At 33.3% G+C, this 11,246-nt stretch overlaps 1 pseudogene; it reads left to right on the forward strand.

Annotated features, from left to right (window-relative positions):
* Positions 1-1,524: 1,524 nt before the first annotated feature.
* LOC120625848 lies at positions 1,525-7,865 on the forward strand (annotated as a pseudogene).
* Positions 7,866-11,246: the final 3,381 nt, after the last annotated feature.

Consider the following 11,246-nt stretch of genomic DNA (forward strand, 5'->3'; position numbering starts at 1 on the left):
TGCTTCTACTACCATCTTCTACGATCACCAACTCATCTGCCTTAAGAGGTGAACATAAGCAAATCCTACCCTTGAGAGAGGCCTTTTGTCCAGCAGTAGCTGTTATGGCTATTGATATAATATATCTTTTTCTCAATGTGTAGAACTATATGGATTATTATTAATTTAAGTTCTTTCGAACTGGTTTAGGAGCATCCAACACTTTACATGTATTAAGAGGTTGCTACACTGATGACAAACAACGCCAACTTATGTAATGTTACAAAGTCATATATCTAATGTTTTGTCCCAATATACCAACGGGTACTACGATACTGCATATGAGTTAAGACATTCTTAATGACGAGATTTCTTGGAAGCAGTCGGCTCAGTTTTTATCTAAAATACGATAGAATAATCATTGCTAAATCGTAAAACTTGGATGTTGGAAAAGAGCAACTGCTAAATTCCATACCGGTTTCTTCTTGCAGAATCTGCCTTCCTAATCGATGGTAGAGCCACTACAAATACACAAATACATTTCATAAGAGCTTATAAAGAAGGCCTTATCATACTGATATTATAGATGTAAAAGTGTGTCTGTTAATTTATTTGTTTGTTACCTATGGTCGGCTAAGCCAATGTACAAAGCATGACTAAATTTGGCACCACAATAGTTTTTATCCCGGCAATACAAGGATACTTTACTATTTATATATTTTAGTACAACTTAACAAAATTGACAAATATCTTTAAAAAAGGATTCCCACGATATTAAAAAAAATCTTAAGTCTCGGGCAACAGTTAGTTGGAATAAATGAATTTTCAAATTGATAAACTACAATATTAAGATCGTGTATTACACAAGTTAAAACATTAATAGACTAGAATAATGGGTAGGTAATGTTTTCGGTTAGGTTAGAAATATATTTTAATGGATGATGAAGTCTGGCTTATAATATATAAATACAGAACTTTATCAATCTATGAATGTATGAAGATTTTAAGAGTAGAAGAATAATACTCGAATTGATATCTTATCTGTTAAGACTTTTGCCTTTCATTACTAGGTACTCTCTATTATACTTAAAATATTAATGACAGTGAAGGTCGTCTGGGTTATTGGTGTGATATAAATAAAAGCTATAACTGATTTCCTTAGTAATAACCAAAAATCGTCATAATAAACTTAGCTTACTATGTTTTGGTAAGCAATTAATGGTATTTAAACAGTCTTGAGATTAATAAATAAGCGGAAAACCCTATCATAAAGAGGCGAATCTTTAAAGATACTCAGTAGCTAAACTAACGCTAAACTGGTGCACTTAAAAACTGTAACCCAATTTTTTCGCTGACACATTGACGCAGACACAACTGCCAATTAGTTCATACCTTCTAAATTGGAATGTACACGTTACTAGCATTGGACATAATATTTATAGCATTTTTATAACTAATATTTGTTAAGGAATAAACCCAATCAAAATCACGACATGATATAGCAGATTCAGCATATGGCAGCGACAAATCGGGTATGAAAGTGTGATGTCTCAGGGCAGAGCGCGAGTAAGTGGCAGGGGTGAAGTATATAAGAGAGCGCACTACTACCACTCTGACATAGTTCAGAGGAGACCACGTGCTTCGCTGTCGCACAAAAAAAAATACAAAAACAACAATGAAAGTACTGGTAAGTTCAAAAGTTCATAAAAGTAACTCATCTTCAATTAATGGATAAGAATCATTCTCAGATCATTTTTTTTTATTTCGTATTGAGGAGACTTTTTACCTTTAATATATAGGTCAGTGTAGCTTTTAATGAAATATTGCTTTAATCTTTGTGAATTTCCGCAATCATCTGTTGCGAGATGCGGCACCTAATAGGGTCGGTAGACGAGTCGGTTGTTGAACTTTGACATAATGTTGGAATGCCTGCACCTAATTGTGGCATTCGGTGCCTACTTGAATACGTGGATATGGTTTTAGTTAATTGTATTTACTAAATTTAACTGAATGAGTTTATGGAATACATTTATTAATAATATAATTTCAATTTTGTGAAATATCCATTTAATTGATCTATTGTTACCAATTTTAATTGCAGCAGCTATAAAATATATATTGACTACTTAAAATCCATTATTAACGCTCATACGCAATTTATATTATGCATTAACACTAATAGTATTTGTTTGAAAATCACTTTACTAAAAGTAATAGCTTGTTAATTTTTATTTTTTTTGTATGTTTATAATATGACCCGTTAATCTTTTTAATTGACATTTTTTGTAACCTGTTTATTATTGGATGTAACATATTAATTTTTCAGTTTTAGAACAACTTACTACTACTCTGAACAGATTTAACATATTAATTGTTTGGTAACACATAGTACGACGATAGAGCATTTAACTATAACCAATAAATATTAATAAAATACCTGTTGCATTTTTGGAATATTTTCTTATGTTAACTAGGTACATTGTTTTATAAGTTTATTATTTTTTAAATGATTAATAATTACTATTTTCAATACTCAAAAGTTGGAAACAAAAATCTGTAGTAGTGAAATAATTATCAAGATTAACGCAATCAATTCGTGTTTATGTAACAAACACGATAAATCATATTACCATTATAAAACTACCGTAATAAAACTGAACGTAATCATTTAATAATTACGAAGAACAAATCTTCATTATTCATTACAGTAAATTACGCGTGCGAAAAAACCGCGTGCATACTTAAAATGGGAAGTAACGAGGCGATTAGGTTATTTTTTTTGTAATCAATCGCTTCTAACCACCGGCATTTCTTTTTTGTTCGGTGGTTCTACATAACCTCCTTTATGAGACTCTATTATACAAACGTGTTGTTAGTTGTTTATCGGGTCAAATTGCATAATAGTGATTTCTGAGTTATAAGTTATAAGTTTCAATTTGACTATGAAACAAATACCTGATTATATTTCCATGTCTATATCCTGTTTGAGTTTTTGAGAAGAACATGTCTTCTATATCATTTATAGAATCTGTAACCTCATGGTTCCAGTTTTTTAAGGGTACTCATTTTTTTAAAAATAATTCTTACAATTTTCATCAGATAGTTTTAAAAACAGGAATTAGTAAATATTTTAAATGCATATGCGATGCATATCTATTTTATTCGGTATTACTAAGACTTAAAAAAAGGGGATTTCTAGAAGCACATAATTTGCCAATCGCTCAACGAATTTAATTTTATGACCGCTTTTTATATTTCCCGGCAAAGTATTCCTAGCAAATCTATGTCACTTTATTATTTATATATTCTTACACCAATATTTAATTTACCATTTCTGTTAATGAGGATCACGGCCTTGACATATCCGACCCTTTTTCGTATTAATTAAATAATATGTAGATTAGGTAATCATTCAGAAACAGGCTTGAAGCATATATTTGCTCTTTATCTATTTTAATATAATCTTTTACATTGTAACTTTGAATATGATGGACTATGATAATTCTTGACTAACCGAATAACCGCCTACGCAATCTAGTAGATCCTTGTGGTAACCCATGTACGTATTGTAACGTTTAACCTTTAGTTTAAAGATTAGTTATTTGGCTCACTGGGTTTCATTAAATCATAAAACTATGTGTATCAACTGTTTGCCAAGGACTTACAATTTAAAATACAAATATTTCATACACATACGTAATCCTTGCAAGAGTAGGTTTTTATGTCACATGTTATGTGATTATACGCATACTTAAGACACTATTTTATTTAAAATTTATATCCTAAACTGTACCTCTTTAAAATTAACCATTCTTATCAACTTAAAAAATGTAAATAGAAATATCCTTTTGGAAATTCAGTGCTGGAGCACTTTTAAAATAACTTAGTAAAAGTTAATACAAAATAACTTGTACAGTAACAAATAACCTTTATAATAATAACGTAAGTGAGCAGCAATTTTATTTATTAATAACTATTGTATCTTGGTAAACTTGATTACTTTTGCATCATCAGCGCATGGATTTCTAAAAGACCTTGAAGTACCTACACCTTTTCTCGTTAATATTTCAGAGGTGGGATAGCCTAAGGTTACTTGTTATGTATCATGTGCGGATGACTCAAGTTAGTTTAAGTTCAAATTGCTGGAATGTATCAAAGTTCTTGATTTTACAAATGCCGAAGCCATTTTGATTAAAATCGATTTAATAAAATCATCTAATCATCAAGCACAATACATATGTAGTACATGTGATTAAACCTAATAATTATGTTTAGAGTTGCTTGAGTTATTACGTTATTGAAATAAAAAAAAATTGCCATTTAAATATAAGAAATACTTGATTACTAGAGACTAGAGAACTTAATGTCGCCCGCGTTTATTACCGTTTTTTAGAAAACACGTCGATACCATTTTGTTTCCCTTCTTCAACAACCTCTGTCAAAAAATAACTTGATTGATTCACACGTTCACATTTATAATATTAGTAAGGATATTCAAATATAATTCAAAAGACGACTATCTTTTTTGGGTGTTAAGTCATTTTAGTAAAGATTTAGGTACATTTAAAATAAGTATAATTGTGTAATAGCAAAATACCCGAAACTGTTGTCAATGCTGTAGCGTATCCAAAGTTAAGCGACTCAATGAAAACAATGCCACAAGTGTTGATTTGTAAACTGTAAAGTCAATACATGTATTACTGGAACCTGCTTTCGCCCAACGGCGTGACGAGGTGAATTTCGCAATCCCCGTACCTATTGTATCTGCTGCCGAGATAAGTTATCTTACGACATCGCGAAGCTCTTCTCCGTCTGACATCATTTGGGCTCATTATTTCTTACAGCAATCGTACATAATTTCAATATTTTGTATTGATTAAAAGTACGATAGTGTTATCACTCGTTTCATTTCTCATCTAAAATTTCAAATCCAGAAGTCAAAGTTCTAAAGTAATTAATGTATTATTGTAAAGACAAAACGCGAGCGGTCGGTTTTTTTTATTTATAATTGTCGTATAGCTCCTCTACGAAAATTCTATTTATTTATTATTTTTATTAGTCCTAGCGTTGCCAACGTTTTTCGTCCGCGTTTATTACCGTTTTTTACAGATCCCGTGAGAACAGTTTGTTTTCCTGGAATAAAAATAGCTTATACTACTTTCCGTCCTTTTCCCTTTTCCTTTTCCTGCACGCATGTCATAAAAAAGTTGATTAAAAGTTGAAATGGATATTAAAATATTATAACACATGACCTATTCATAAACTTAGTTGTATTTAACTATTATAAATAGATTAATATAAATAAAATACCAATTGCTTCACCGGTGAAGTAAAACACCGTGAGGAAACCTGCATGCTTGCCTACACAATGTTCTCAAAGGAGTGTGGACCACCTATCCGCATTTGGCCAGTGTGGTGCACTACGACCTGAACCCCTTCTCATTGTGAGAGAAACCCTAGCTCTGTAGTAGGCCGGTAATGGGTCGATGTGATGATGATGAAATTAAAATAAAGTTAAGTCATGTAAATATAAATTAAACAATAATATTTGGTGTTTCCAGGTGGTGCTATCAGCTGCTCTGGCGCTTACAGCCGCTATTCCTCAAAGAAGACTCTCCTTTATTCAGGAAGGAGGGGACCAGCAGGCGGCTGAGCAGAACTACAACAACAACCAACAAGGCGAATCAATCAAGGACTTCAGACCCAGAACTACAATTGATACAACTACTGTTATACCCATCATTAGTTTCGACAAAGAACAAGGCACCGATGGCAGCTACAAAACTTCGTAAGTACTATTGTAGTATAGTACATGCATCATATAGTATATGCATCGATAGTCTAGTTTAGTCTAGTGCATCTTCAACGTCAATGGATGAAGATCTGGTTTCGAAATATTGTTGGGTATTGAGTTTTTATATGATATAGAATTCGGAGTTAGGAAATTACCAGTGGTAACCCACGTGTCTCGCAGAGCACACTTAGCCGTCAGTTCCTTTCACTGACTTGTAATAATAATCGTTAAAGCCAACCAACATGTGTTGAAGCAGCGTATTGAATACATATGAAAGGCTAAACCCGGATCTCCTATGAGAGGGCTGGCCTGTGCACAGACATGACATGACATATTAATTTCATGTCATGTCTGTGCACAGGACAACCTATTGAAGTTGTCCTGTCCCTCCGTGGCGGAGTGGGTCTTATAAGCGAAAGTTTGACCCCCGGCAGAGGTCATTTAGGCATTTATAATTTCTGAATTTTCTCTGGCCTGGGAGGCTTGGGCTGTGGCTGGCTACCTGCCCCACCGACAAAGACGTGCTGCCAAGAGATTAAGCGTTCCGTTATGGGTTTAATATAACTTCCACTAACCATCAGCTAAGATTGCAGCCGTAGCCCCTGGTTTCAATCTTAGCTAGAGAAATTAAAAATGAAAGTAAGCAAAAGGTCCCTCATTCACTAAGACAATAAATCGTACCGTCGTAACATATTATTAGTGTCTTCTCTACATCCCCAGTCCCCACTATGTGAAATGCACGTGTGACACAATGGCTATTTTGTTCTAGGAAAAAAACATTTTATATATGATTATTTAGAACTACATAAACTGTGCAAGTTATTAATTTCAACAAAAGTTTCTAGAAATATCAAATAGCTGTAGAACAAAATTACTCAAAACATTGAATTGGTGATTACAGATATGAAACCGGTAACAACATCTTTGCTCAAGAAGAAGGTTACCTTAAGACTGTCGGTCAGGACGAAGACGCCGTCCCAGCTCTTGTTCAGCAAGGATCTTACTCTTACACCGCTCCTGATGGCCAGGTCATCACCGTAGAGTACACCGCCGACGAATTCGGATTCCAAGTTAAGGGCGACCATATCCCCACACCACCACCAGTATCACCCGAAATCCAGAAAGGGCTTGACCTTATCTATGCTGGAATCAGAGCCAACCAGGTAAATTATATCACAATATTTAATACAATAATTACAAAATTTAATCACCCGTAAATCGAAAGCAAAGAAAGCTCAATAAAAAATTAAGTCAACTCGTAGACATGAGAGAGTAAAATTATAAAAGTACACATATGTCCTTGTAATGAAACAAGACATGAAAATTAGTAAGATGACATAGTCGATTCGGTTGTTCATAACATAGCACTCACCTTAAAAATGGTGCTTTTGTTTCAGCTACCATTTTTGGACACCAGTAAAAACAAAATCTTGAATTTTTATACATTAAGTAACTAACGAGTAATATACTTGAAAGTTAAGTTATGTCTAGTTACTGTGATTATTAAGTTATTACTTTTCTGTGTCTAGTAAATGTAAATGGAAATAGTATTTTAAATTCTATCTTATTGGTTTTTCATTGGATATTGACTTATAATTTAACCAAATAACCTAATTGACGGAAATCGGTACGTCATGCCTGTACTTCCCTTCAAACTTGACTAGGCTAAGGTAAAAACAAGCGTGGCGTACTGCAATCATCTTTGGAACCTCTTACCCGAATACCAACCTAAAATATTGTACTCGATAGATCGCCGATCGAAATAATAAAAACATACATATTCAAATTTAATCGTACACCATAATGAGCTTCATGGTTGAATACAACACTTTAAATCAGTAACGATAAACAAAATGGATACTATCAAACACATTTAATGTTATACGTTATTGTAATTGTTATTTTATTTGAATTCCAGGAACGCAATGCCCTCGAACTTAAGAACAACCCTGAAGCCGCCAGGTCACAAGACGAGAAAGCAGCTCTTGACTACAAAGGTTTTTACCGCCAAAATTAGATCAATGTGAACACTATCAGTGAAATCAGTGACTTTATATTTTTTTACCGATCGATAATAGTGTCACAAAATAATGTGAGTAGTAACCCAGTGCTCTGTGAGCATAATCAAAGTCAGTTTAGACATAATATTTTAGTATAGAATGAAAAAACATCGCGCATCTTTTGACCGGACTAGTTACTCGTAAATGTGTTTGGAGATGTAACGCTTTCAATTTACTAATAGTAACGCTTACAACAATATTCTAGCGTGTTTTCGTAATGTTGCCATTTATTCAAATATTAAGATTTTTTTTGTTAGTTATTCTGACAGATGAAAAGCATAAAGTTAATCTTTTAAAGATTTAATTAAGTATCATTGGTTAACATATTAATACCAAGACAACAAACATTCTATTGTATTAATTAGTTTTGTAATACTTACTGTCAAATACTCATTCTCTGTGCATTAAGCTTGTGGACTTGTTGGTTTTTCTTAAAATGTGATAATGAATAGCAAAAACCAGTAGTTTTACTGTATGTTTGTAAACTTTATACTTTTGTACATATCTTTATGTAACTTATCATTAATTTCTATAAAATAAAATGTTAAAGATTGTGTGGATTGTTATTACTTCCTACGGATTTTTTTGTAATTGTAGGTAATAATTAATACTTCAATTATATTCTACATAATTTTTAAATATTATCTATATCTATACTCTATACTAATATATAAATCTATAGAGTTTTTTACGGTTGTTCCGTTAAAACTATTAAAGTAAACATCCGATTGAATTGAAATTATGCATCCATGAAGAGGATACATTGACTTAATGGATAGGCTAACTTATCTATAAGTGTTAAATCTCCGAAGTGTATAGCAGGGGCGTTAATGATTAGAAAAAATCATAAAAAACTTAATTTTGTATTTGAACTCTTTTTGATAACAGAATTTTTTTGGGCTATGTTACGAGCAAACAATAATGTATTGAATGAAGTTTAAATAACAAAATCTTTTTTATTCGAAAAATCGAAATTCAAAATTACGGGGGTTGCTAATGAAAAAAAAATTAAATTTTATACTAAAATTCCCACAGACTTAAAATTTAATAAAAGTTTCATGTTTGTTAAATTAAGGTCACTAACTATCAGATTTCGAAAAATTTTAGCCCTAGAGGAGATTGTGGGGGCGTTAAAATCATTTATATAATTATAATTGTTGATAACAAACATCCTAAAGGTTTTTTTATAGTAATAAATGATGGATCTAGCTGTGGTAACCTAATGGCTAATAACTTGTTACATAAACAGAGGAACACTTTGAATGCCATGCAAGGAACACATCCTATGAAATTACACCCTTCGGACTGGAACGCAGCTTAGCAGCTTAAATAGGCATGGGGGTAGTAGGGACTTCCCTGGACAAGCTTGGCCACAAAATGCTTTAATAGGTACTACTACTAAAACTTTAAGTGCGTAAGAGTCTATGTAAGATTTGCAGTCAATGATTGCAACTATCTATAATTTCCAAATAATACTGGTTGCCTCTGGAAGTAGGAGTGTTAATCTTTAGTGCTAAAACACATATCTATAGATAAAAAAATGTTGGTTTGTGTACGCTTCAAAAACTCAAAAAGTTCTGCAATGATCGGGCTGAAATTTTAGCATGATATATAATACGCATCAAGTTTTTATCTATTTTTCTCAACCATTCAATGACAATGTGCCAAAGCGAAGCGTGGCAGGGTACAACTAGTCGTCTATAGTTTTCTCAGCGCACGCAAAATAATGAATTTAACAGGCAAATATTGCCGCTTTGGATTACAATAATGCATTTTTCTTAAGGATTTCTATTTTTTTTATTTTTATTTTATAGCCTATGTTACTACCTGATAATTGTATTTTCTATTGGCATAGAGTTTTCAGAACCTATCCAGTACATACAAACAAAAAAATCTTTCTCCATTATAATATTAGTAGGTGGAGTAGTTCATTCAAAGATTTTAAAGAGTATTAGGTATTACAGCTACTTTTTTCTATGATATAGCTGGACCGCGTGCGGTTAACAATCCTTCATTATTTGATCTGGGTATAACTAAGTTTTGAAGCGGTGATAGCGCATCAGGTAGGATCTCGACTTTACTTTCGGGGGCCGAGTTCGAATCCCAGCTAAATTTTCTAATTTATCAAACTTCAACGGTGAAGGAAAACATCGTGAGGAAACCTGCATGACTGAGAGTTCTACATAATATTCTCAAGCGTGGTGGACTATGGCCTTAACCCCTTCCAACTGTGGGTTCATGTGATGAAAACTAATATATTTACAGAAATCGATGAATAGTAGTAAAAAGTTTCGTCCCATCACTGTAGTTAACCTATTATCAGACTCGAAAACATGTTGATATTACTTTGATTTTCGACTGTGTCAATTTATTTACATACAGATCCCAGATTTCTTATTTTTGTTATAAATTTAAATTTTCTGAGGTAAATCCATCTGTTTGTTTAATTTTAACCAATGATCAGCTCAACCGCTGCAGCGATATTGATGCACTTTTGCTAATATAGAGCTCAAAGCTCATATGAAGATTTCTAGTACTCCAGCATAATACAATAAACATAAAATTTTACTTGGCTGATTTGAGATGACTTTTTACACCTGTAAAGAACCAGGATAACGTTTCCTTGGAATTTAAAAAAAAAAACTTTGTAACTTAAGAAAGGCTGCATACCTACATTGATCATGGTAACGCCACGTTACCTTGCCATGTTATCACGTTCCCGCGTGGCTTCTAAAACCCGCTATCGCTATCGCAGGCAATAGGTGTTTTAGATTAACAATTGAATTCTAGTCGACGGCAATGACACGCGCGGGTTCATTTTAAATTAAGAGGGAAAGAATAACGAGAAAAAGTAACCCAGCATTCTAAAAAATCTCGGCAGTTAGGTTTTTTTTTATATCCTAGATAGCTATCGCTTGACAACTATCATGCCCGATGTAAAGCAATGATGCGTTCTCAGTTGGGGCACCCTAGAAAATGCCATTCACTGTTGCATTGAAGTTGTATGAATCAGGAAACATCGAAGCTGGAAGAGCGTTCTAAACTTTAGCGGTCCGTATAAGAAACGTACATGAAAAGCGCTTCGTGCGTGTTGCCTGTATATCAACCACATAAGGATGCCACCGTTCACGGCATCACGCTGTTCTGAGGAAGAATGGTGGCGGAGGAACAAGATTATGAAGCACACTCGCCAAAGTATATATTGTAAAAAACCGCCAGGCAGGCAACATTACGTCGTTACTGCAAGCAAGTTTAAGTAAGGTTTCTATTTCTTTTTTTTCATGTTTTTAGTTTCACAACAGGGCACGGTTCTCCTCCCGATTCCTGTAGTGGGTTTATATGATGATGATATGATTATAGGAGCTGAGCTTAACCCATCTTTTTAGTGGCTTGTTGCAACGTTGCTTACGCAG

This window comes from Pararge aegeria, chromosome 8 (genome assembly GCF_905163445.1).
Source record: "Pararge aegeria chromosome 8, ilParAegt1.1, whole genome shotgun sequence".
Taxonomy (NCBI): domain Eukaryota; kingdom Metazoa; phylum Arthropoda; class Insecta; order Lepidoptera; family Nymphalidae; genus Pararge; species Pararge aegeria.